The sequence below is a fragment of the Triticum urartu genome, chromosome 2, assembly GCF_003073215.2.
Source record: "Triticum urartu cultivar G1812 chromosome 2, Tu2.1, whole genome shotgun sequence".
Classification (NCBI taxonomy): domain Eukaryota; kingdom Viridiplantae; phylum Streptophyta; class Magnoliopsida; order Poales; family Poaceae; genus Triticum; species Triticum urartu.
This window is the reverse complement of record NC_053023.1, coordinates 222,913,861-222,941,685: the sequence shown is the minus strand read 5'-3', so window position 1 is coordinate 222,941,685 and position 27,825 is coordinate 222,913,861.

The window sequence follows — 27,825 nt, the reverse complement described above, 5'->3', positions numbered from 1 at the left end:
TAGTTGAAACTGGATACGAACGATCCCGCGGGCGGCAAAATCTCCCGCCTCCTTCTAAAATTTCCGCCACCTTAGTCTTTAGCATGCGAAATCCCCCTTTTGTCCTTGGTGCACGGAGACCAACAGTTACAATACCGCCCTCATCTACATGATAGGTCGGGGCTGCTTTGGTAACTTCCGGCTCCCCCACTACAAGGCACCCCCATTTCCTCTCCCCCTCCCGCAAAAACAACTAACTACACGGCACGCCGTCCGTACTTCATCCCCCTTTCTCCCCTCCCCTCTCGAAACCCTAGACTGCTCATCCACTAGCGTACCATAGCCCATTCACTGCCAGCGGCGTCCACCTCGCTGGATCTGCTTCTGCGGCCGCATCTACCCCTCCCACCTCCCCTAGAAACAAGTAGACTGCTCATCCACCACTGTACCATAGCCCATTCAGTGCCGACCTTGTCCACGGCGCCGGATCTGCTTCGCCGGTACTCTCGTCAACCGCCGCGCATCTGTAGCGGCTCATTCGTACTCCCCACCGGAGACGCTTCGTCCACACCCCCCGGAGCCGCCCCACTGACGCCCCCGTCGACGGCCTCTGATCCTCTTCGCCGGCACCTTCCTCAACCCTACCGGAGCCGCTTCGCCGACACCTTCCTCAACCCTACCGGAGTAGCTTCGCCTATACCATTCTCAACCCTACCGGGGCCGCTTTGCCAACTCACAAGTCCACGGCCTCAGATCCGCTTCCTCGCACCCTCATCCAACCTACCGGAGCAGCTTCTGACGCCCCATCCATGGCCGCAGATCCGCATCGTCGACACCACCCTTAACCCAACCACCGGAGCAGCTTCTAATGCCCCATCCACGGCCGCAGATCCGCATCGTCGACACCATCCTTAACCCAACCACCGGAGCAGCTTCACCTACGCCCTCATCCACGGCCATAGATCTGCTTCGCCCACACCGTAGTCCACCCTACCGGAGCCGCTCCAGAAACACCCTACTTGACGGTTCTAGATCTCCTTACCGGACCCCAACAGCCAGCGCAGCGTCATCACCCTCGACGTTTCTAACCTGATTCCCACAGTCTGGAGAGATGCCAAGCACCCGCCACGGCCTAGGTACTTGTCACCTTTAAACCCGTCCAGCATCACCTGCCCGATGTACTTCAAATATACTAACTGGTCGCTGTTACCTGTTATGCAGTTGGCAAAAACTACAAGGACGATGTTTCTTCTGGATCTAACAGCTTGGCCAACCAAGATCCTGGACTGAGGCATTGCTATGATCTTGTAAGCGCGTCTCTCTCTCTTGTATTGTTCTGTGCTTGCCAACGTGCTTTGCTAGGATTTTCGACCAGTAATCCCTTTGTGTAGACAATGATTTCTACTACTGGCTGCTAAATTAGATATGTAGATGTCATACATGATACTACCTCGTACCTCCATTCCTAAATATAAGTCTTTCTAGAGATTCCACTATAGGCTACATACGGAGCAAAATGAGTGAATCTACACTCAAAAATGCATCTATATACATCTGTATGTGGTCCATACTGGAATCTCTACAAAGACATATATTTAGGAACGGGGGAAATACATTACACAAAATCGTAGGTGGCATGTAGGAATTCCAGTGCACTACATTAGGCTCCCTTAGAGTGCCTGCTAGTCCAGCATACAGAGTCATGGCTAGTTTATGGTACGCACATAATCGTTAATTGGTGGTTTAAATATGCGCAAGGGATATGCAATGTAGTATCATGTAGAGATGTATGAAATTAGCCATGTCAACTTGCAGATAGGGTTACACAATGAAAAAGTACAAGATGTATGTGGCAATTTCATGGAACATCGCAAAAAGGAGAGGAAGCGGTGAGCCTATACAGTGTGCTATGGTACGTCACTCCTCCATTGCAATCATCGTGACATGTTATTTGTATGCCAGTTCTATTAGCCAAGTTTCATAGGGACAGTTATTATGAGTTATCCTAAGAAAATAAGCACCTGTGAATATAAGTTCCATGTAATAAGCCAACCAATTCTTTTCATTGCGTTTTCACCTCATCTTTGGTATGATCAGTGGAAAGTCTAGATTGCATTATATTTTTTTCATTTTGCTTCGCATATGGAAATTAATTTGACTTGCAAACATCACAAATTGAACCCAGTGCAGTAATTAATATGATAGGAAAACAGACCATCACTATTTGCTCAAAATGCAAATACAAAGATACCATCTACTTGGCACAATCTACTTTGGTCAATGTTTTCCATAGAGATCCCATTGCCTAATTTAAATGAAGAACGCATGACCCACATTTAAATGAAGAACAATTATTTATTGAAATTCGATGGTCCAAGTGGCTGGTTATTATCGTATAACAACACCACCTGAAAGCATCATATAGCAGCAGCAGCTCACAGCAACTCATCATATAGCAGCAACAGTCTGCAATTCATCATATACCAGCAGCAGCTCATAGCAATTCATCATATAGCAGCAGCAGGAGCAGCTCATAGCAATTCATCATATAGCAGCAGCAGGAGCAGCTTGTAGCAACTCATCATATAGCAGCAACAGAAGCAGCTCGTAGCAACTCATCATATAGCAGCAGCAGCTCATAGCAATTCATCATATAGCAGCAACAGCTCATAGCAACTCATCATACAGCAGCAGCAACTCATAGCAATTCATCATATAGCAGCAGCAGGAGCAACTCATAGCAATGCATCATATAGCAGCAGCAGAAGCAGCTCATAGCAATTCATCGTATAGTGGATCAGAATGAAAATTTGGCAAAAAATTAGAGGAGATCCTCACCTTGTTGGATGAGCTCATCCTTCAACAGCACCTCAAGGCCATGGCATGGGAGGAGGGGAGGGGGAATAAGGTGCCTTCTGCCGCAGTGTGGCATCATCCGTAGTTGTGCAGCGCCCGCTGGAGTAGTGCGTTGGGCGAACCACCGTGGAGCAGCTGCTGGAGACCATGAGAATGAGGGGCGGCGCTAGAGGGAGGAGAAGCCAGGGAGATTTGCCCCTACCCGCCGGCCATGTAGCCTAGATGGACATAGCATCGTCGAGGACAAGGCCAGATGGGACCAGTGGCGACGGCTCGCTAGAGGAACCCTAGTGCTGCAGGCAGGGGATCGAGGTAGAGGGAAAGGGGAGAGGAGATGCAAGCGGGCAGGGCAATGAATGCTTGCGTGTTTGTTTTTACTTGAGGGTCAGGTGTGACACGGGCATCAACAGTTGCATTTTGAGTGTAATATAGGCACACAACAGAGTCATTTCACTATTCCCCTTCCCTTCAATTTTTAGTGAGGTTCTACCCGAAACACCCCCCCTCCAAAGCAAAATTAGTTAAGCCCAAGCTCATAACTCAAAAATGACTTCTTTACATCTTTTATGGCTTATTTTGACAATATGCCCTGAAAAGGCGGAATCGATCTGGCCCTTAGCCTGCAATTCAATTGTGCATGCAATGATGAATCACTCCTGCCTGCTATCTATACATTTAGGCATCATCATACATGGCATAACCTAATACATGTGCATTCCATTGTAGAATCTGGAATATGCAATGTTTATGTTAGTTCATATGTTGCACATGATGTTTAAATGCCCCTTAAATCTGGTCAGTCAAGTGATGGTCTTTAAGCCTCCTTCTTTGCTTCTTTTGTTGATATGTAAGATTTGCTCGCACTTCTGTTCAATTGCTTGTTTGCATCAGCTAGCCATACTAGGACTGTTTGCTTTGATTACTTGCTGTTCTTGACCTAACACTCTAACAGAGCTTGTCAACGATTTAAACACTAAGGGCTGCTGTAGTGGGGCCTTATCTAACTCATAGGTGACATAAAGGTTTGGCTGTACACTACATTAGGCTCTCCAAGAGTACTTGGAGATCCAGTTCGAAGGTATGCCTAGTTTTTACATAGTGCAGACATAGTAAATGCGCATTTCATTGCGTGCAAGTGCAAGAGATGCGGCATGTTTCATTATGTGGTGTTGTTTTGTTATAATCTCATCCTTTTGTGTTCACAGACTGGAAAGTATGCATATTTATCTTCCAAGGAGACGAGTAACTAGGTTGTGTCACCTTGCAGAGGGGGTGCAATGAAGATAAGATTGAGGATTTCCAAGTACAAGATGTTAGGAAGGAGCCTTGCAAGAGAAGTAGGAGCTGCGCTGAGCCTCTTCAACCTGCTAAGGTAAGTCAATGTATGCAACTCAACAGTTCAATTCCTTGTTTGTTTCAGGCATAGTTAATTTTCTCTTTTCAATTGCTTTATTTGTCCTCAGTTAATGAGATGCCCAAATAATCATGCCTGATGTTCGGTACTTGTATCACTATTAGTTGACATAATTAAAGGCCTTACCATTTAATTACTCTGCCGAAGTGTGCCTGAAGCTTTGAAGTCTATTAACCAACTATTATTGCATGAGGCTCATAATCTAGTTTATACTACGCTAATGATTGCATAGTTTTGCATGCTGTAGTATGTTTGTATGAAACCCTCTGCTGTTCATTATGCTCCCTAAGACTTTAATTGAGGCACAGAATGGCCAACTGCTTGCTTACTTATACGCAATGTGCTGTCTAAATTTGTAACTTGTCTGTGTTTTCAATTGGGCCCCAACATCATGCTCCTCTGGTGAGCTAAGATGGATTTCTGTATGCAGGCTGCACAAACTATCTTTTTTATAATTTTTAAAATATCACCTGCTTATGCTTCATGATGTGTAACATTTTTTTAAGTGACATGTAACATTATTGTTAGTCCTGTTTTGCCATGTAGTACAAAATAGCGTCTTGTTCGCTTCACTGTTGTAACTATATATTTGCCCTAGTCATGTGTACTTACAGAAACATCTCAGGATGAAGTGACATCAACACAAAGATCTGCGAGCAGTGCGGCATGGCCGTTACCGAATGATTATGGATTGGAATTGGAATGTGCTGATGTTCTCGAGCATCAACTAGAGGTGGCAAGACAACGTGTACATGATTGCCAATGTATAATCAACAAGTTGAGACTGAACATGCAGGTATTAAATGCAGGAGTCAAAAAAATGAAACAAGACACTGAGGTAACCATGAAGGAATTGGAGATTTTTCAGACTGAAATTTGTGCTATCTGAATCCGGCCAATCCTATTTTCTAAAGAGATTATAGTTCAAATGGAGTTAAGTTGATGCGCGTCCATGATGTATGAGCTGTATTTGCCTAGTGTATGTAATTTGTTGTTTGTGTATCTTTATTATCACCTGTGCCGAACCACAATGCCCAGTGGGTATAATCGGCTGTAATTTCTTTATTGTATAGTGTAGGATTATTCTACCTTTCTATGCCTTGATCTCTTTGTTGTAATAGTGTAGTCTTTTTAGAGGTGATAGTATTGAGTAGGATAGTTCTTTGAATATGCTATATCGTTCAAACGGGGGCCAATTCGCCCGACCATGGCCCTTCACGGGCCATCGGATCCATGGGCCTTCTACGTCTCGTAGGATCCATGGGCCTTCTACGTCTCGTAGGTTCCATGGGCCTTCTACGTCTCGTAGGATCCATGGGCCTTGTATGTCTCGTAGGATCCATGGGCCGCCGGCACATTTATGGGTCTTGTACGGGCCTTTAATGGGCCATAGACGGGCCTTTAATAGAAATCGTACGTTTTATGGGCTGACCATAATGGACCGTTAATAGGCCGTATGTGGTGATGCTATGAAAATGGCCTAACAGACTAACGGTCCACAAACGGGCCGACTGTAACGATGGGCTGAATTTGGCCCACAAGTAGAAAATGACAGTAACGGGCCATAAGTAACCGAATGCTGCAAATGAGCCCAAGAATAAATGGGCCCTCAGAAGGCCGAAAGTTAACTTGGGCTGGAAATGGCCCAACGGAATAACGGGCCGTTGATGGGTATAAAGTGATACACTGTTCATTACGGTCCAGTCTCACCACGGGCCGTTAATGGGTGTAAAGTAATACACTGTTCATTACGGGCCAGTTTCAGCACGGGCCGCTAATGGGCCAAGAGTTACAAAGGGCCTCATATGGGCCGAAAGACGTCATGGGCTATACATGGGCCAGAAGTGAAAACGGGCTGGAATCATAGTGGACGGCCCAGATGACGCTACTGGGCCTAATTCGGGTAGGGCATAACAGGCCTTGGGTTAGCGGACTGTAAATGGGCTATATGCAAACAGGCCGTTAACAGGCTTTCCATGGGCTGGCCCGCCAGCTTTGACCAAGTCAAACGGGCCGGCCCGCCAACTTTTGACCAAGTCAAATGGGCCGGCCCGCCAGCTTTTGACCAAGTCAAACGGGCCGGCCTTTTCACAGGAATGGGCCACTGTTGGGCCGTGCCACGTGTCGACGTATCATAGGCGCCTATCTGACCCGCTGACGAGCTGACACGTGTTTCGTCCTGCTAATAAGAATTTTACATGTGGAAATTTCCCATTGGTCGGGGCTGTTAACGGGTTATCGGATCCAAAACCCGACCCGATAGCTTAACGGCGTTCCGTTATGGTGGATGCCACGTGTCGGTCACCCTTGACGAAAGCACTTCTATGACGCGCGATTTATCGTCATGGAAGTGGACACTTCCGTGATGATAATTTTGGCAATGTCATGGAACACTTCTACGACAGCACAGGTATGACTATCTTGATTCTGTCATAAATTTGTCATGGATGTACATGCATGACAAAAAAAGCGACCTACTGTGACAAACACGTATCATCACGGAAGTGTATTTTTTTGTAGTGTATCTATGAACAATATTTGAATCTTCTCTGAATTCTTTTATGTATGATTGGTTTATCTTTGTAAGTCTCTTCGAATTATCAGTTTGGTTTGGCCTACTAGATTGATCTTTCTTCCAATGGGAGAAGTGCTTAGCTTTGGGTTCAATCTTGCGGTGCTCGATCCCAGTGACAGAAAGGGAAACAACACGTATTGTATTGTTGCCATCGAGGATAAAAAGATGGGGTTTACATCATATTGCATGAGTTTATCCCTCTACATCATGTCATCTTGCTTAAGGCGTTACTCTGTTCTTATGAACTTAATACTCTAGATGCATGCTGGATAGCGGTCGATGTGTGGAGTAATAGTAGTAGATGCAGAATCGTTTCGGTCTACTTGTCTCGGATGTGATGCCTATATACATGATCATGCCTAGATATTCTCATAATTATTCGCTTTTCTATCAATTGCTCGACAATAATTTGTTCACCCACTGTAATACTTATGCTATCTTGAGAGAAGCCACTAGTGAAACCTATGGCCCCCGGGTCTATTTTCCATCATACAAGTTCCCAATCTACTTTACTTTGCTATCTTTTACTTTCAATCTATATCATAAAAATACCAAAAATATTTATCTTATTATCATCTCTATCAGATCTCACTCTTGCAAGTGGCCGTGAAGGGATTGACAACCCCTTTATCGTGTTGATTGCGAGGTTCTTATTTGTGTGTGTAGGTACGAGGTGACTCGCGTGTGGTATCCTACTGGACTGATACCTTGGTCCTCAAAAATTGAGGGAAATACTTATGCTGCTTTACTACACCACCCTTTCCTCTTCAAGGGAAAACCAACACAGTGCTCAAGAGGTAGCAAGAAGGATTTCTGGCACCGTTGCTGGGAAGGCTTATGCAAAGTCAAGTCAAGATTTGATCGCCTGACAACTAGCCATTTCTGGCGCCATTGCTGGGAAGATCTACGCCAAGTCAAGACTTACCAAGTACCCATCACAACTCTTATCCTTCGCATTACATTATTTGCCATTTGCCTCTCGTTTTCCTCTCCCCCACTTCACCCTTGTCGTTTTATTCGCCCTGTTTTTCTATTCGCCTCTTTTGTGCTTGCTTCGTCGTTAGGGCTAGTCCTTTATCTACTCCTTTGTCTCCCGAGAATGAAGTTCTTAATTTTAAACAAAGGGAGGGAGAAAATCTAAAAGATGCTTGGCATAGAATTTGCAATGCGCAAAATAGATCTACTAGGAAGCAATCTACTTCCGTTCTTCTTCGCAATTTTTATGTAGGCATCACTCCTTGGAATAGATATATTCTTGATACCATTACCGGAGGAATTTTCTTGGGCAGCCATACTTTTGATTCTTATAATGCTATGATAGATTTGTTTGGCCCACCACCTCTTTTGGTTAATGGAACTATTTTAACTTTGGAACATGTGATGCAACGGCTTGAAATTATTGAAAATAAAGTTGCCACCGTAGAGTTGATTGAAAATTTGGATAGAAAGATCCATAACCAAATTACCCAATACGGATCTAAGGTAGGAGTTGCTCTTAATTTTTTTAAAGAAAAGGAACCTATGGTTAATGAAAAGATATATCAAGATTCCACTAGAATTGATAAAATTGAGGATATTATTACCAACCTAGGATCTGCCTTTTCTTCCGTAAAAAATACTCCTTTTAATGCTAAGATTTCCAAATTGATGTATGTTCCTAAAAATAAGGGTGAAACTTCTAGTAAGGGAAATGCGGACCTTAAATCCATAAGTGTTCACCCCAACTGTGTCACTATCCTTAAGGAACCTTTTGCTACAAATGATTTTCTCGATTTCGTGCCTAGGAGTTTGACAATTAATAAAAACAAAGAAACTCCTAGGAGTTATAGGTGTCTTATTGAAGAATTGCATACCAAATATGACAATACCTAGATCTATCTTCGCTTTTATGCCTAGCTAGGGGCGTTAAACGATAGCGCTTGTTGGGAGGCAACCCAATTTTATTTTGATTCCTTGCTTTTTGTTCCTGTTTAGTAATAAATAATTTATCTAGCCTCTGTTTTGGTTGTGTTTTTTGTGTTTAATTAGTGTTTGTACCAAGTAGAACCGTTGGGAATACTTGGGGAAAGTCTTTTTGATCCTGCTGTAAAAAACAAAAACTTTAGCGCTCACGAGAATTTCTTCCATTTTTTTACTGGAGAGTGATATTTAGTTAATTCTTTTTGCATATGATTAATAGATAAATTCCTCACGTCCAGAAATTTATTTTAGAATTTTTGGGGTTCCAGAATTTTGCGTTAGTTACAGATTACTACAGATTGTTCTGTTTTTGACAGATTCTGTTTTTCGTGTGTTGTTTGCTTATTTTAATGAATCTATGGCTAGTAAAAGAGTTTATAAACCATAGAGAAGTTGTAATACAGTAGGTTTAACACCAATATAAATAAATAATAAGTTCATCACAGTACCTTGAAGTGGTGTTTTGTTTTCTTTCGCTAACGGAGCTCACGAGATTCTCTTGTTATGTTTTGTGTTGTGAAGTTTTCAAGTTTTAGGTAAAGATTTGATGGATTATGGAACAAGGAGTGGCAAGAGCATAAGCTTGGGTATGCCCATGTAAACCCAAGGTAAAATACAAGGACACCAAAAAGCCTCAACTTGGGGATGCCTTCCGGGGCATCCCCTCTTTTGTCTTTGTTCATCGGTAACTTTACTTGGAGCTATATTTTTATTCAGCACATGATATGTGTTTTGCTTGGAGCGTCTTGTATGATTTGAGTCTTTGCTTTTTAGTTTACCACAATCATACTTGCTGTACACACCTTTTGAGAGAGACACATGAATTGGAATTTATTAGAATACTCTATGTGCTTCACTTCTATCTTTTGAGCTATATAGTTTTTGCTCTAGTTCTTCACTTATATCTTTTAGAGCACAGTGGTGGTTCTATTTTATAGAAATAATTGATCTCTCATGCTTCACTTATATTATTTTGAGAGTCCTTTAGAACAACATGGCAATTTTCTTTTAGGCGTAATAAAAACTTTCATATAAGTGCATTGAATACTAAGAGAAGTTTGATACTTGATGATTGTTTTGAGATATGGAGATGGTGATATTAGAGTCATGCGAGTTGAGTGGTTGTGAATTTGAGAAATACTTGTGTTGAAGTTTGTGATTCCCGTAGCATGCACGTATGATGAACCGTTATGTGATGAAGTCGGAGCATGATTTATTTATTGATTGCCTTCCTTATGAGTGGCGGTCGGGGACGAGTGATGATCTTTTCCTACCAATCTATCCCCCTAGGATCATGCGCGTAGTACTTTGTTTCGATAACAAATCGATTTTTGCAATAAGTATGTGAGTTCTTTATGACTAATGTTGAGTCGATGGATTATACGCACCCTCACCCTTCCACGATTTCTAGCCTCTCTAGTACCGCGCAACTTTCGCCGGTACCATAAACCCACCATAACTTCCTCAAAACAGCCACCATACCTACCTATTATGACATTTCCATAGCCATTCCGAGATATATTTCCATGCAACTTTCCACCGTTCCATTTGCTATGACATGCTTCATCATTGTCATATTGCTTTGCATGATCACGTAGTTGACATCGTATTTGTGGCAAAGCCACCGTTCATAATGTTTTCATACATGTCACTCTTGATTCATTGCATATCCCGGTACACCGCCGGTGGCATTCACATAGAGTCATATTTTTTTCTAAGTATTGAGTTGTAAGTAAAACAAAGTGTGATGATCATCATTATTAGAGCATTGTCCCAGTGAGGAAAGGATGATGGAGACTATGATTCCCCCACAAGTCGGGATGAGACTCCGGATGAAAAAAAGAAAAAAAAGAGGCAAAAAAAGGAAGAAGGCCCAAATAAAAAAATAAAAAATGAAATGAGAGAAAAAGAGAGAAGGGACAATGTTACTATCCTTTTTCCACGCTTGTGCTTCAAAGTAGCACCATGATCTTCATAATAGAGAGTCTCTTATGTTGTCACTTCCATAAACTAGTGGGAATTTTATATTATAGAACTTGGCTTGTATATTCCAATGATGGGCTTCCTCAAATTGCCCTAGGTCTTCGTGAGCAAGCAAGTTGGATGCACACCCACTTAGTTTCTTTTGTTGATCTTTCATACACTTATAGCTCTAGTGCATCCATTGCATGGCAATCCCTACTCACTCACATTGATATCTATTAATGGGCATCTCCATAGCCCGTTGATACGCCTAGTTGATGTGAGACTATCTTCTCCTTTTTTGTCTTCTCCACAACCACCATTCTATTCCACCATAGTGCTATATCCATGGCTCACGCTCATATATTGCGTGAAGATTGAAAAAGTTTGAGAACATCAAAAGTATGAAAAAATTGCTTGGATTGTCATCGGGGTTGTGCATGATTTAATATTTTGTGTGATGAAGATAGAGCATAGCCAGACTATATGATTTTGTAGGGATAACTCTCTTTGGCCATGCTATTTTGAGAAGACATGATTGCTTAGTTAGTATGCTTGAAGTATTATTATTTCTATGTCAATATTAAACTTTTATCTTGAATCTTTCGGATCTGAACATTCATGCCACAATAAATAAAAATTACATTGAGAAATATGTTAGGAAGCATTCCACATCAAAAATTCTGTTTTTATCATTTACCTACTCGAGGACGAGCAAGAATTAAGCTTGGGGATGCTTGATACGTCTCCAACGTATCTATAATTTTTGATTGTTCCATGCTATTATATTATCTATTTTGGATGTTAATGGGCTTATTTTTACACTTTTATATTATTTTTGGGACTAACCTATTAACCGGAGGCCCAACCCAAATTACAATTTTTTTTGCCTATTTTAGAGTTTCGCTGAAAAGGAATATCAAATGGAATCCAAACGGAATGAAACCTTTGGGAGCGTTATTTTTGGAACAAACATGATCCAGGAGACTTGGAGTGCACGTCAAGAAACAATCGAGAGGCCACGAGGCACGGGGGCGCACACCCCCCTGGGCATGCCCTCCACCCTCGTGGGCCCCTCGTTGCTCCACCGACCTACTTCTTCCTCCTATATCTATATATATCCATATACCCTGCAAACATCCAGGAGCACCACGAAAACCTAATTCCACCGATGCAACCTTCTGTACCCAAGAGATCCCATCTTGGGGCCTTTTCTGGAGCTCCGCCGGAGGGGTCATCGATCACGGAGGGCCTCTACATCAACTCCATGGCCCCTCCGATGATGTGTGAGTAGTTTACTTCAGACCTTCAGGTCCATAGCTAGTAGCTAGATGGCTTCTTCTCTCTCTTTCGATTTCAATACAAAGTTCTCCTCGATTCTCTTGGAGATCTATTTGATGTAACTCTTCTTTTTGCGGTTTGTTTGTCGAGATTCGATGAATTGTGGGTTTATGATCCAGATTATCTATGAACAATATTTGAATCTTATTTGAATTCTTTTATGTATGATTGGTTTATCTTTGCAAGTCTCTTCGAATTATCAGTTTGGTTTGGCCTACTAGATTGATCTTTCTTCCAATGGGAGAAGTGCTTAGCTTTGGGTTCAATCTTGCGGTGCTCGATCCCAGTGACAGAAAGGGAAACGACATGTATTGTATTGTTGCCATCAAGGATAAAAGATGGGGTTTACATCATATTGCATGAGTTTATCCCTCTACATCATGTCATCTTGCTTAAGGCGTTACTCTGTTCTTATGAACTTAATACTCTAGATGCATGCTGGATAGCGGTCGATGTGTGGAGTAATAGTAGTAGATGCAGAATCGTTTCGGTCTACTTGTCTCAGACGTGAAGCCTATATACATGATCATGCCTAGATATTCTCATAATTATTCGCTTTTCTATCAATTGCTCGACAGTAATTTGCTCACCCACCATAAACCTTATGCTATCTTGAGAGAAGCCAGTAGTGAAACCTATGGCCCCCGGGTCTATTTTCCATCATACAAGTTTCCAATCTACTTTATTTTGCTATCTTTTACTTTCAGTCTATATCATCAAAATACCAAAAATATTTATCTTATTATCATCTCTATCAGATCTCACTCTTGCAAGTGGCCGTGAAGGGATTAACAAACCCTTTATCGCGTTGGTTGCGAGGTTCTTATTTGTGTGTGTAGGTACGAGGTGACTCGCGCGTGGTCTCCAACTGGATCGATACCTTGGTTCTCAAAAACTGAAGGAAATACTTACGCTGCTTTACTACACCACCCTTTCCTCTTCAAGGGAAAACCAACACAGTGCTCAAGATGTAGCACACTCCGAGGCTTATGGGGGACACCACGCTGGAGATAGAATTGCACATAAGGTATTGCAATCCGGTTTTTATTGGCCTACTCTTTTCAAAGATGCCCGTAAGTTTGTCTTGTCTTGTGATGAATGCCAAAGAATTGGTAATATTCGTAGACGTCAAGAAATGCCTATGAACTATTCACTTGTTATTGAACCATTTGATGTTTGGGGCTTTGATTATATGGGACCGTTTCCTTCCTCTAATGGGTATACACATATTTTAGTTGTTGTTGATTATGTTACTAAGTGGGTAGAAGCTATTCCAACTAGCAGTGCTGACCATAACACCTCTATTAAGATGCTTAAAGAAGTTATTTTTCCAAGGTTTGGAGTCCCTAGATACTTAATGACTGATGGCGGTTCACATTTTATTCATGGTGCTTTTCATAAAATGCTTGCTAAGTATAATGTTAATCATAGAATTGCATCTCCATACCACCCACAGTCTACTGGTCAAGTAGAACTGAGTAATAGAGAGATTAAATTAATTTTGCAAAAGACTGTTAATAGATCTAGAAAGAATTGGTCCAAGAAACTTGATGATGCATTATGGGCCTATAGAACTGCATATAAAAATCCTATGGGTATGTCTCCATATAAAATGGTTTATGGAAAAGCATGTCACTTACCTCTCGAACTAGAACATAAGGCATATTGGGCCATTAAAGAGCTCAATTATGATTTCAAACTTGCTGGTGAGAAGAGACTATTTGACATTAGCTCACTTGATGAGTGGAGAACCCATGCCCATGAGAATGCCAAACTGTTTAAAGAAAAATTTAAAAGATGGCATGACAAAAGGATACAAAAGCGCGAGTTTAATGTAGGTGATTATGTTTTGTTATACAACTCTAGTTTAAGATTTTTTGCAGGAAAACTCCTCTCTAAATGGGAAGGTCCTTCAGTTATCGAGGAGGTCTATCGTTCCGGTGCCATAACAATCAACAACTTCAAAGGCACAAATCCGAAGGTGGTGAACGGTCAAAGAATCAAACATTATATCTTAGGTAATCCCATAAATGTTGAAACCAATGTTATTGACACCATAACCTCGGAGGAGTACATAAGGGACACTTTCCAGAACATTTTAGACTCCGAAAAGGAATAGGTATGTGGTACGGTAAGTAAACCGACTCCAAAACAGTTCTAATAGCATTTTTTCTTCGTTTTGGAATGTTTAAAAGAGTAGGAAACATAAGAAGTAGTCCGAAAGGGACACGAGGCATCCACGAGGGTGGTGGGCGCGCCCCCTGCCTCGTGGGCACCTCGTGTGCCCTCCGGACTCCGTTTTCTTGCACGATATTTCTTTTGGTCGGTAAAAATTCATTATATAATCTCCCAAAGGTTTTGACCACCGCACCACGACAAAATCCTCTGTTTTTGTTTTGAATTGTTTCTACCGCAGATTAGATCAAGATGTCTTCTCAAGAGTCAGTTGGGCAGAGCCGGGTATCTCATCCGACACCATGGCCAAAAGCAAACATCGATGCCGATCACTTTGGGCCATCAACTGAGGAATAGATGGAGGCCGACTTGAAAAGGATAGATGCCATGGAGGAAGATCATGAAGTTACCTCTCGTCTCCATGCCAGATTTATGATGGAGGAACTCCAGAGCTCAGTTATTCCAAATTCGGTCATCCCTCCCAATGCAAGATTTCTTTCTTATGAAAATATGAAAAAGTGTGTTACTTGTTCTCCTGCAGCTATGCAACATCCATGGGTGAAAGAATCTTTAGCCATCTTGGGAAAACTCCGGAAGGAAACAATGGATCTTAAGCAGCAAGTAAATAAGCTCGAGGAAGAGAACCATATCCTAAGGGGCATCATCGCCAAAAATATCACATCACTACCTCCGAAGAAAGAGACATAAACACATGGGTATGGGCACTCCCCTTGGCAACTGCCAAGCTTGGGGGAGGTGCACCGGTATCATATCACCATCACACTTCTATATTTACCGTTTTTCTTAGTTTGATCCTTTTGGTTATATCTTGATCTAGTAGAATAAAGTTTAGTATGATCTAGCTTTGAGTTTTGTGTTGATCCTTATCAATGTAATCGAGTCCGTGAGCTATATATAATAAAGATTAGTCTTGAGTCGAGGGCTTGGTTATCTTGCTATGATCTTGAGGTAATAAAAGAAAAAAGAAAGAATAAAAAGAAATAAAGAGATCATATTGATCTTATGGAGAGTAATGACTTCACATATAAAGAGTATGATGAATAAAAGTTGTTGATAGTTGACAAACATAGTTTTGGTCATCGTTGCAATTAATAGGAAGTAATAAAGAAAGAGAGGTTTTCACATATAAATATACTATCTTGGACATCTTTTATGATTGTGAGCACTCATTAAAATATGACATGCTAAAAAGTTGATGTTGGACAAGGAAGACAACGTAATGGGTTATGTTTTCTTATATCCGAAATAAATTATATTTTCATGGATCATCCAACATTTTGAGCTTGCCTTTCCCCCTCATTCTAGCCAAATTCTTTGCACCAAGTAGGGATACTACTTGTGCTTCCAAATATCCTTAAACCCAGTTTTTCCATGAGAGTCCACCATATCTACCTATGGATTGAGTAAGATCCTTCAAGTAAGTTGTCATTGTTGCAAGCAATAAAAATTGCTCTCTAAATATGTATGATCTATTAGTGTGGAGAAAATAAGCTTTATACGAGCTTGTGATATGGAAGAAATAAAAGCGACAGAATGCATAATAAAGGTCCCTATCACAAGTGCAATATAAAGTGCCATTATTTTGCATTAAGATTTTGTGCATCCAACCATAAAAGCACATGACAACCTCTGCTTCCCTCTGCGAAGGGCCTATCTTTTATTTTTGTCTTATACCTTATACAAGAGTCATTGTGATCTTCACCTCTACTTTTTACACTTTATCCTTTGGCAAGCACTATGTGTTGGAAAGATCTTGATATATATATATCCAATTGGATGTGGGTTTTCATAAAGCATTATTATTGACGTTACCCTTGAGGAAAAAGGTTGGGAGGCAAAACTATAAGCCCCTATCTTTCTCTGTGTCCGATTAAAACTTCATACCCATAAGTATTGTGTGAGTGTTAGCAATTGTGAAAGACTAAATGATAGTTGAGTATGTGGACTTGCTGAAAAGCTCTTATATTGACTCTTTACGATGTTATGATAAATTGCAATTGCTTCAATGACTGAGATTATAGTTTGCTAGTTTTTCAATGAAGTTTCTGGTTCATACTTTAGATTGTTACTTCAGCATAAGAAATCATTTGACAATATATATATATATATATGTTGCTATTCTAAGAATGACCATGATGCCCTCATGTCTGTATTTTATTTTATCGACACCTCTATCTCTAAACATGTGGACATATTTTTCGATATCGGCTTCCGCTTGAGGACAAGCGAGGTCTAAGCTTGGGGGAGTTGATATGTCCATTTTGCATCATCCTTTTATATTGATATTTATTGCATTATGGGACGTTATTACACATTATGTCACAATACTTATGCCTTTTCTCTCTTATTTTACAGGGTTTACATGAAGAGTGAGAATGCCGGCAGCTGGAATTCCGGGCTGGAAAAGGAGCAAATATTAGAGACCTATTCTGCACAACTCCAAAAGTCCTGAAACTCCACGAAAGTCAGTTTTGGAATATATTAAAAATGTTGGGCTAAGAAAGCACCAAAGGTGGGCCACCCACTTTCCACAAGGGTGGAGGGCGCACCCTACCCCTTGGGCGCGCCCCCTGCCTCGTGTGCCACCTGGAAGCACCCCGATGCCCATCTTCTGGTATAAGGTCTTTTTCCCTGGAAAAAAATTTAGAAGGAAGCTTTTGGGACGAAGCGTCGCCGTCTCGAGGTGGAACCTCGGCGGAAGGTAACGGCCTGTCGACTGCTTATCTTGACCATCCTTCAAGTTATCTCTTCATTCTTCTGTTTGATCTAAATGTGTATTTTGCAGAGAAAATGAGACTGGCCCTGGAGAAGAAGGACTTGGACCTTGCAGCTACGCAGAAGGAGGCTCAGGAGAAGACTACCTTTGCTGACCAGAAACTGGCTTCGGCCGGAGCGCTAGAGGAAGAAATCAACAAGCTGAAGTCGTCTCTCACTAAATCCAATCGAGAGGCGACTCGTCTGAAAAAAGATAAAGTGGCTCTGAACGACCAGCTGGAAAGCATGACTCGCTGGAGGAACAATTTGGAGGCTTATCTGAAAGCTCTCGCCAAGAAACTCTTTCTTATGCTCGAAGGTATCCCTTTTTTACCCGACTGTTTTACTGTTTGCAAGTTAGACCTGACCAGTCGACTTGTTAACTCCTTGACTCTGCAGAATTCTGCCAAAACTTTGAAGAGGAGACTGGACGGATCAAGACAGGCTTGGACCCTATCCTTTCTCCAGTCGACGACGAGGCTGCCATGAATGTGCTTCGACTGGAATCCCGCGTCGCCAGTGTTACAAGTTGTCTTGCCCGTCTGAAGGTTGCAGTTTCACGCATCGACTCATCGCTCTGGACAAGGGCAATGCTTTAGAATGATCTCGAGTCTTTGATGGCTCGACTCAATGAGGTCCCTGGTCGAGTGCACGAATGGAAGAAGTCCTCTACCCGAAGCGGTGCTGACGTGGCTTTGTCACTGGTCAGGGTCCACTGCAGAGAAGCTCGAGAAGAGAAGCTGGCGGCAATCAAGGTCGCAAACACAAAAAGGCACGACTTCTAGTCCTTCATGGAGACTTTCATTGCTGCTGCCACTCGGATCGCTGACGGGATTGATTTGGATGAGTTTGTCGAGCCTGCAAGTCCTCCTCCTGCCGAGTGAACAAACTTGATACTTAAAATTGCTTTAAATTTGCCTTGGAATGCCGAGTGGTTTTTGTAACCGTTAAACTCCTTCGGGCCCAACGCCCGAGTACTTTTGTTCTTCCTCCTGAAACTCTTGAGATTTTATCTAATCTTGGTTTATCTTCTGCATGTGCTTGCGTTTGCCTTCGAGTGGAACTTATTCTTCACTCGGAATATTCTGAGGGATATATCCCAGTCGACCTGCGCCTCATCGTCCTTGCGGATAGGGATGGAGCGGACATTGTACTTGTGGCACAACTCTGAGGAGAGGTTTGCAGTCGACCTGCACCTCATCGTCCTTGCGGATAGGGATGGAGCGGACATTGTACTTGTGGCGTAGCTCCATGGAGAGGATTGCAGTTGACCTGCACCTCGTCGTTCTTGCGGATAGGGATGGAGCGCACATTGTACTTGTGGCGCAGCTCTGTGGAGAGGATTGCAGTCGACCTGCACCTCATCGTCCTTGCGGATAGGGATGGAGCGCACATTGTACTTGTGGCGCAGCTCCGTGGAGAGGATTGCAGTCGACCTGCACCTCATCGTCCTTGCGGATAGGGATGGAGTGCACATTGTACTTGCGGCGCAGCTCCGTGGAGAGGATTGCAGTCGACCTGCACCTCGTCGTCCTTGTGGATAGGGATGGAGCGCACATTGTACTTGTGGCGCAGCTCCTTGGAAAGGATTGCAGTCGACCTGCACCTCGTCATCCCTGCGGATAGGGATGGTTTTTCAAATTAGGCGAGTACTAGACTGCAGTTAAGCTCCCGAGTGTGAGGTTTTCTCATCACTCGGTAGGTTTTTCTGAAACTTAGGCGAGTACTGGACTGCAGCTAAGCCACCGAGTGTGAGGTTTGCTCATCACTCGGTAGGATTTCTGAAACTTAGGCGAGTACTGGACTGCAGGTAAGCCCCGGAGTGTGAGGTTTGCTCATCACTCGGTAGGATTTTTGAAACTTAGGTGAGCACTGGGCTGTAGCTAAGCCCCCGAGTGTGAGGTTTGCTCATCACTCGGTAGGATTTTTGAAACTTAGGCGAGCACTGGGCTGCAGCTAAGCCCCCGAGTGTGAGGTTTGCTCATCACTCAGTAGGATTTTTGAAACTTAGGCGAGCACTGGGCTGCAGCTAAGCCCCCGAGTGTGAGGATTGCTCATCACTCGTAGGATTTTTGAAACTTAGGCGAGTATTGGACTACAGCTAAGCCCCCGAGTGTAAGGTTTGCTCATCACTCGGTAGGATTTTCTCAACTTAAGCGAGTACTGGACTGCAGCTAAGCCCTCCGAGTGAGAAGCTTGTTCATCACTCAATAGGGATGGTTTCGACTTAGGCGAGTACTGGACTGCAGCTAAGCCCCCGGGTGAGAGGCTTGCTCACCGCTCGGTAGGATTTTTTCAACTTAGGCGAGGACTGGACTGCAGCTAAGCCCCCGAGGGAGAGCTTGCTCACCACTTGGTAGGATTTTTTCAACTTAGGCGAGTACTGGACTGTAGCTAAGCCCCCGAGTGAGAGGCTTGGTCACCACTCGGTAGGATTTTTTCAACTTAGGTGAGTACCGGACTGTAGCTAAGCCCCCGAGTGAGAGGCTTGCTCACCACTCGGTAGGATTTTTTCAACTTAGGCGAGTACTGGACTGCAGCTAAGCCCCCGAGTGAGAGGCTTGCTCACCACTCGGTAGGATTTTTTTCAACTTAGACGAGTACTGGACTGCAGCTAAGCCCCCGAGTGAGAGGCTTGCTCACCACTCGGTAGGATTTTTTCAACTTAGGCGAAATGGATTCGCAGCTAAGCCTCTGAGTGAGAGGTTTACTCATCACTCGGTAGGATTTTTTCAACTTAGGCGAAACGGATTCGCAGCTAAGCCACCCACTGGGGGATTTCAGAAACAAGCATAAGAAATCGACAATCATTTTAGAAGACTGAAAAACTCTTGTCTTTGATAAACAAACTACAAAGGTGTTTTTATTACATCTCAATAGACTGAGTGCTTAAGTATAAAAGGGGCGGAGCAGCTCCGCATTCCAAGCTCGCGGCTCGTCTTTCTTGTGCTCGACGTTGTAGAGGTGGTATGCTCCATTGTGGAGCACTCTGGTGACAATGAAGGGCCCTTCCCAGGCAGGAGCAATCTTGTGAGGTTTCTGCTGATCCACTCGGAGAACCAAGTCTCCCTCTTGAAATGCTCGACTCCTCACATTTCTGGCATGGAATCGACACAGGTCTTGCTGATAGATGGTTGATCGGATCAAGGCCATCTCTCTTTCTTCTTCCAGGAGATCGACTACATCTTGCTGTGCCTGTTCTGCTTCTTCTTCTGAGAAAAGCTCGACTCGGGGCGCATTGTGGAGCAAGTCACTTAGAAGTACAACTTCGGCTCCATAAACCAAGAAAAGGGGGTTCTGCCAGTCGACCGATTGGGAGTTGTCCTCAATCCCCACAATACTGATGGAAGTTCATCGACCCATGATCCTGCTGCGTGTTTGAGGTCACGCATTAGTCGGGGTTTCAGTCCTTTGAGAATCAATCCATTTGCTCTTTCAGCTTGCCCATTCGACCGGGGGTGGGCGACTGAGGCATAGCCGACTCGAGTACCTTGGGAAGCACAGAAAGTTCTGAACTCATCAGAATCGAAGTTTGACCCGTTGTCAGTGATGATGCTGTGTGGAATACCATATCTGAATGTTAACTCTCTGATGAAGCTGAAAGCAGTACTGGCTTCAAGGTTCTTGATAGGCTTGGCTTCAATCCACTTGGTGAACTCATCGACTGCTACAAGCACATGATTGAATCCACTCCTACCAGTCCTCAGAGGTCCAACCATGTCCAATCCCCAAATAGCAAAGGGCCAGATGAGTGGAATGGTCTTTAGGGCCGATGCAGGCTTGTGAGACATGTTGGAATAAAACTGGCAACCTTCACATTTGTCGACTATTTCTTTTGCCATGTCATTTGCCCGTGGCCAGTAAAGTCCCGCTCAGTATGCTTTGGCCACAATGGTCCGAGAGGACGCATGGTGACCACAGGTCCCCGAGTGGATGTCATTGAGGATCACTCGACCTTCTCTAGGTGTTATGCATTTCTGGCAAACTCCAGTCACACTTTCTCTGAACAACTGTCCTCTTATCACAGTAAAGGCTTTAGATTGACGGACGATCTGTCGAGCCTCTTCTTCATCCTCTAGGAGTTCCCTTCTAAGAATGTACATGATATATGGTACTGTCCAATCGGGGGTGATGACCAAAACCTCCATAATCAAATCGACCATGGCTGGAACCTCGATTTCAGTCGGATCGGTGGCACTCTTCGGCTGCGGGGGCTCTTCAATGAAGCGATCTTCTTGAACTGAGGGTGTATGGATATGCTCTAGGAACACATTGCTGGGAATGGCTTCCCTTTTGGAGCCTATCTTTGCCAGATCATCGGCTGCTTGATTTTTCAGTCGAGGGATGTGATGGAGCTCTAACCCCTCAAACCTCTTTTCTAACTTTCTCACTGCATTGCAATAACCAGTCACAATTGTGCTTCTGACGTCCCACTCCTTCATCACCTGATTGACCACTAAATCCGAGTCGCCATAGACTATGAGGTGACGGACACCGAGTGAAATGGCCATACGCAACCCGTACAGAAGTGCTTCATATTCAGCTTCATTGTTGGAGGAGTCAAAGTGAATCTGGAGAACATAGCTGAGTTTGTCACCACGGGGGGATACCAACACCACCCCAGCACCGGAACCATTCAACATCTTGGACCCATCAAAGAACATGGTCCAATGCTTCGAGTGAATTTGGGCCGGAAGTTGCTGTTCGATCCACTCGGCGAGGAAATCAGCTATTGCTTGGGACTTGATAGCTTTCTTTGCCTCAAATTTGATGTCCAGGGAAAGGAGTTCAATCGCCCACTTTGCCACTCGACCAGTTGCATCTCTGTTTTTCAGAATCTTTGATAATGGAGCGTCGCTAACGACTGTGATGGAATGATCAGAGAAATAGTGTGCAACCTTCTTCGTGGTCATGTAAATCCCATAAACAAGCTTCTGATAATGTGGATATCTTTGCTTTGACGGAGTCAGAACTTCAGAAACATAATATACTGGGCACTGAACTTTATAGGCTTTTCCTTCTTCCTCCCGCTCGACCGTGAGTACTGTACTGACAACTTGTCAAGTGGCTGCAATATAAAGCAGTAAAGGCTCTTTGCTGATTGCTGCAGTGATACGTCTCCAACGTATCTATAATTTTTGATCACTCCATGCTATATTATCTACTGTTTTGGACTATATTGGGCTTTATTTTCCACTTTTATATTATTTTTGGGACTAACCTATTAACCGGAGGCTTGCCCAGAATTGCTGTTTTTTTGCCTATTTCAGTGTTTCGAAGAAACGGAATATCAAACGGAATAAACCTTTCTGGAACGTGATTTTCTTCACGAATATGACCCGGGAGACTTGGACCCTACGCCAAGGAAGCTTCGAGGTGGGCACGAGGTAGGGGGGTGCGCCCTATACCCCCAGGCGCGCCCCCACCCTCGTTGGCCCACCGAAGCTCCACCGACGTACTTCTTCCTCCTATATATACCTACGTACCCCCAAACGAACAGAGACGGAGCCAAAAACCTAATTCCACCGCCGCAACTTTCTGTATCCATGAGATCCCATCTTGGGGCCTGTTCCGGAGCTCTGCCGGAGAGGGCCGTCATCACGGAGGGCTTCTACATCATCATAGCCTCTCCGATGAAGTGTGAGTAGTTTACCTCAGACCTTCGGGTCCATAGTTATTAGCTAGATGGCTTCTCTCTTTTTGGATCTCAATACAAAGTTCTCCCCCTCTCTCGTGGAGATCTATTCGATGTAATCATCTTCTTTTTGCGGTGTGTTTGTTGAGACCGATGAATTGTGGGTTTATGATCAAGTCTATCTATGAATAATATTTGAATCTTCTCTGAATTCTTTTATGTATGATTGGTTATCTTTGCAAGTCTCTTCGAATTATCCGTTTGGTTTGGCCAACTAGATTGGTAGTTCTTGCTGAGGGAGTCCTGGATTAGGGGGTCCCCGGATAGCCGGACTATTTCCATTGGTGGGACCGTTAGACTATGAAGATACAAGATTGAAGACTTCGTCTCGTGCCCGGATGGGACTCTACTTGGCGTGGAAGGCAAGCTAGGCAATACGTATATGGATATCGCCTCCTTTGTAACCGACCTTGCGTAACCCTAACCCTCTCCGGTGTCTATATAAACCGAAGGGTTTTAGTCCGTAGGACAACAATCACAACATACAATCATACCATAGGCTAGCTTCTAGGGTTTAGCCTCTCTGATCTCGTGGTAGATCTACTCTTGTACTACACATATCTTCAATATTAATCGAGCAGGACGTAGGGTTTTACCTCCATCAAGAGGGCCCGAACCTGGGTAAAACATTGTGTCCCCTGCCTCCTGTTACCATCCGGCCTAGACGCACAGTTCGGGACCCCCTACCCGAGATCCGCCGGTTTTGACACCGACATTGGTGCTTTCATTGAGAGTTCTGCTATGTCGTCGCCACCAGGAAGGATGTCTCGTCCCGTCTTTAAAGACGGCACTATCGCTGAGGGAACTCTGGCTATCGGCGAAACTCTCCGGCTAGGTGGTTTTCTTATGACCGCCTGTTCGGCCGCTGTGCCGATGATGACTTCTCGGGTCATCGAAAGAAATCTTCACGTCAACTCGGAACTCGCCGAGCAGTTAGATCCAATGGAGCTCTCTTCCCTGAACGAGCTCTTGGATCGCATCACCGCCCTGGGAGTCGCTACAGACTATGATCAGATTGGGCCTCAACCCGATCTGAGAGAAATTAACTCTCCCCAGGTCACCCATCACGTTGCAGTGGTGGAAGAACAATGCGACAACCCTTCATCCATCTTAAGGACTAGCTACGTCTGGATTCCCGATCCCTCCAAGCCGGATACCCGCGGAGGGGAGGATGTCACTCAAAGCCTGAACCCAGAATCAGGCAGCGGGCTAGATTTACCGGAAAACATCCAATAATCCAAACTTTCGACTTCCGAAACTCCTTGGCCACTGAGCCTCAGATTGGGTGAGGATTCGGATTCAATTCCACCCACCCACCCAAACATACGCGATCTATCCCAAATTAGGCAAGAGCCCGAAGAAACAGTACACCATTACTAGGCCAGATTCCTCCTGGTCAAGAACAGGATAAAGGACTGCCGCGAGGAAGACGCAATTTCATTCTTCTGCAATAATTGCACGGATAAGGGAATCCTCAACGCCATAAGTCGTCGCGAAATTACACGCTTTGCCGACTTGGTGTCCATAGTACGAAAGTACTGTGCGATGGAAAGCGCCTGGAAAACCGAAATAAAATTTTGGGATAATCCGGCCCTGAATACAAACCCAGTCCGAAATAAAAGGGTGCATTATCACAATACACCTGGGTTAACTACCAAAAAGCAAAAGCCCTCTATGGGGCAAGGAACCGTACTGGAGGGATGGCTCAACAGACCCTGCAAAATTCATAGTACAGCGGATGCAATACCAACGCACAGCCTTAGAGCATGCCGGATACTCCGGCAGGTGGCCAAAAGTGGTGAGGATCTACTCCTCCCAAAAACCACAGAGCACCACCCCGAGGACAACAATACGGTCTTAACGGTCTTTCAGACCTTCGCGTCAAATAATAGACGGAAGCGAACACTCCGCAGCATGTCCGAAATCTGCCACATAGCAGAAACAAATCCTTGGAGCGACACGGCTATTACCTTCAATGCTAGTGACAAACCTAAATTCTGAACAGCCCGAGTACCAGCCGCACTGGTCCTCAGTCCAATCGTGGACGGCTTTCGACTCACCAAGGTACTCATGGACGTCGGCAGCGGATTAAACCTCATCTATGAGGAAACTCTTCAAAAGATGGAAATAGACTGGAGCCGCATTAAGCAAAGTAGCACAACCTTTAGAGGAATCATCCCCAGTCGGGAAGCACGCTGTGCCGGAAAAATCACACTAGACGTGGTATTCGGCACGCCGGATAATTACAGGTCTGAAGAAATTACATTCCAAGTGGCCCCGTTCAGCAGCGGATACCACGCTCTATTAGGGCGGGAGGCGTTTACAATCTTCCAAGCCATACCCCATTACGGGTACATGAAGCTCAAAATGCCCGGGCCCAACGGAATCATCACTCTTGTTAGTGATCCGGACATAGCACTCCGCGCCAAAAATAAGACAGCTGCACTGGACCTTGAGGCACTATCCGAAGCCCTAGCGGCCGAAGAACTAACTGCGCTGCGCTCCACGGTGAACAGGGACGACGTGATACTCCATAAAAGATCCAAGTCCACCTCCTTTAAGCCGGCAGACGAAATAGTTAAATTCCAAGTCCATCCAATGGACCCTACAAAAACAGCTTCCATCGGGGCACAATTATACCCTGATGTCGACACCGCACTGCGAGAGTTCCTACGCGAGAACTGGGACATTTTTGCCTGGCACCCTTCAGACATGCCAGGAATCCCACGCAGGCTGGCTGAACACAGCCTAAATATCCTAAAAGGATTCAAGCCAGTCAAGCAGGCTCTTCGACGTTTCTCTGAGCCTAAAAGACAAGCCATGGGAGAGGAACTAGCCAAGCTATTGGAGGCCGGATTCATCAGAGACATAAAACATCTGGACTGGCTAGTAAACCTGGTGATGGTACCAAAGAAGGACAAATCCTGGCGCTTGTGCGTCGATTTTAAGGACCTTAACAAGGCCTGCCCAAAGGATCCCCCCCCCCCGCATTGATCAAATCATCGATGCTACCGCAGGACACGATTCATTGTGTTTCCTCGATGCATACTCCAGCTACCGTCAAATCAAAATGGCAGAGCCAGAACAAGCCGCAACGGCATTCATCACACCATACGGCCCATTCTGCTTCAACACAATGCCCTTCGGGCTAAAAAAACACCGGTGCAACATATCAGCACATGATTCAGACATGCCTGGCAAACCAGATCGGCAAAACAGTGGAGGCATATGTAGATGATGTGGTCGTTAAAACCAAGCATGTCAAAACTCTAGTAGACGACTTGAGGCTCACATTCGACAACCTCCGAACATATGACATCAAGCTCAACGCGGAAAAATGCATTTTCGGCGTACCAGCAGGAAAGCTCCTAGGATTCATTGTCTCCAGTAGCGGTATTGAAGCTAATCCGGCCAAAATCCGAGCGTTGTCACAGTTGGCTACCCCAACAGACCTCAAAAAAATACAAAAATTAACTGGATGCGTGGCGGCTCTAAGCCGCTTTATCTCCCGCTTGGGAGAAAAGGCATTACCCCTTTATCGCCTCCTCCGGCGCACCGAACACTTCGAGTGGACGGACGCCGCCATGGCCGGACTCAACAAAATAAAAGCCATATTGGCAACAAACCCAGTCCTGGCCGCGCCAAACATTGGCGAACCAATGCTATTATACATTGCGGCAACTCATCAAGTAGTAAGCGCAGTGCTTGTCGTCGAGCGAGAAGTGGACGGACACAAATTTCCCCTTCAAAAGCCGGTTTACTACGTGTCCACTATCCTCACTCCATGCAAATCACGGTACCCGCATTATCAAAAGATAGTGTACACGGTATTTATGGCATCCCGGAAGCTGCGACACTACTTTCAAGAGTGTTCGATAACGGTAGCCTCGGAAGTACCACTTAACGATATTATAAACAACCACAACGCGACGGGCGGGATTGCCAAATGGGCCATTGAGCTCCTCCCATTCGACATAACTTACAAGCCATGGCGAGCTATTAAATCGCAAGTTTTGGCTGACTTTGTTGCTGAATGGACGGAAGCCGAACTCCCTAAAGAGTACGGCACATATTCAAACTGGATCATGCACTTCGACGGCTCCAAAATGTTGGCTGGTCTGGGGGCTGGCGTCGTTTTGACGTCCCCAACAGGAGACACCGTTCAATACGTACTGCAGATAATGTATACGGACTCCAACAACACAGCCGAATATGAGGCCCTTCTACATGGTCTCCGGATGGCAGTATCCATGGGCATTCAACGCCTAGAGGTGCGCGGGGATTCAAACCGCGCGACATCCCAAATAAATGGAGACTTTGATGCCAAGGATCCAAAAATGGACGCTTACACTTTTGTCTTGAATCTTTCGAATCTGAATATTCATATCACAATTAAGAAGATTTGCATTGAAATTATGCCAAGTAGCACTCTGCATCAAAAATTCTCTTTTTATCATTTACCTACCGAAGGACGAGCAGGAATTAAGCTTGGGGATGCCTGATACGTCTCCAATGTATCTATAATTTTTGATTGCTCGATGCTATATTATCTACTGTTTTGGACTATATTGGGCTTTATTTTCCACTTTTATATTATTTTTGGGACTAACCTATTAACCGGAGGCCCAGCCCAGAATTGTTGTTTTTTGCCTATTTCAGTGTTTCGAAGAAACATAATATCAAATGGAGTCCAAACGGAATAAACCTTTCTGGAACGTGATTTTCTTCCCGAATATGACCCAGGAGACTTGGACCCTACGCCAAGGAAGCTTCAAGGTGGGTACGAGGTAGGGGGAGCGCCCTATAACCCAGGCACGCCCCCACCCTCGTGGGCCCACCGAAGCTCCACCGATGTACTTCTTCCTCCTATATATACCTACGTACCCCTAAATGAACAGAGACAGAGCCAAAAACCTAATTCCACCACCACAACTTTCTGTATCCACGAGATCCCATATTGGGGCCTTGAAAGTGCAACTATCCCTAGGTGGTTTTGGTAATTCATAACAACATATAGCTCATTGAGCTAATGCTATTCCAAGATGATTATCTCAGGAAAGCTCAATGATTGGCATGGCATGGATGTGAAAGTGG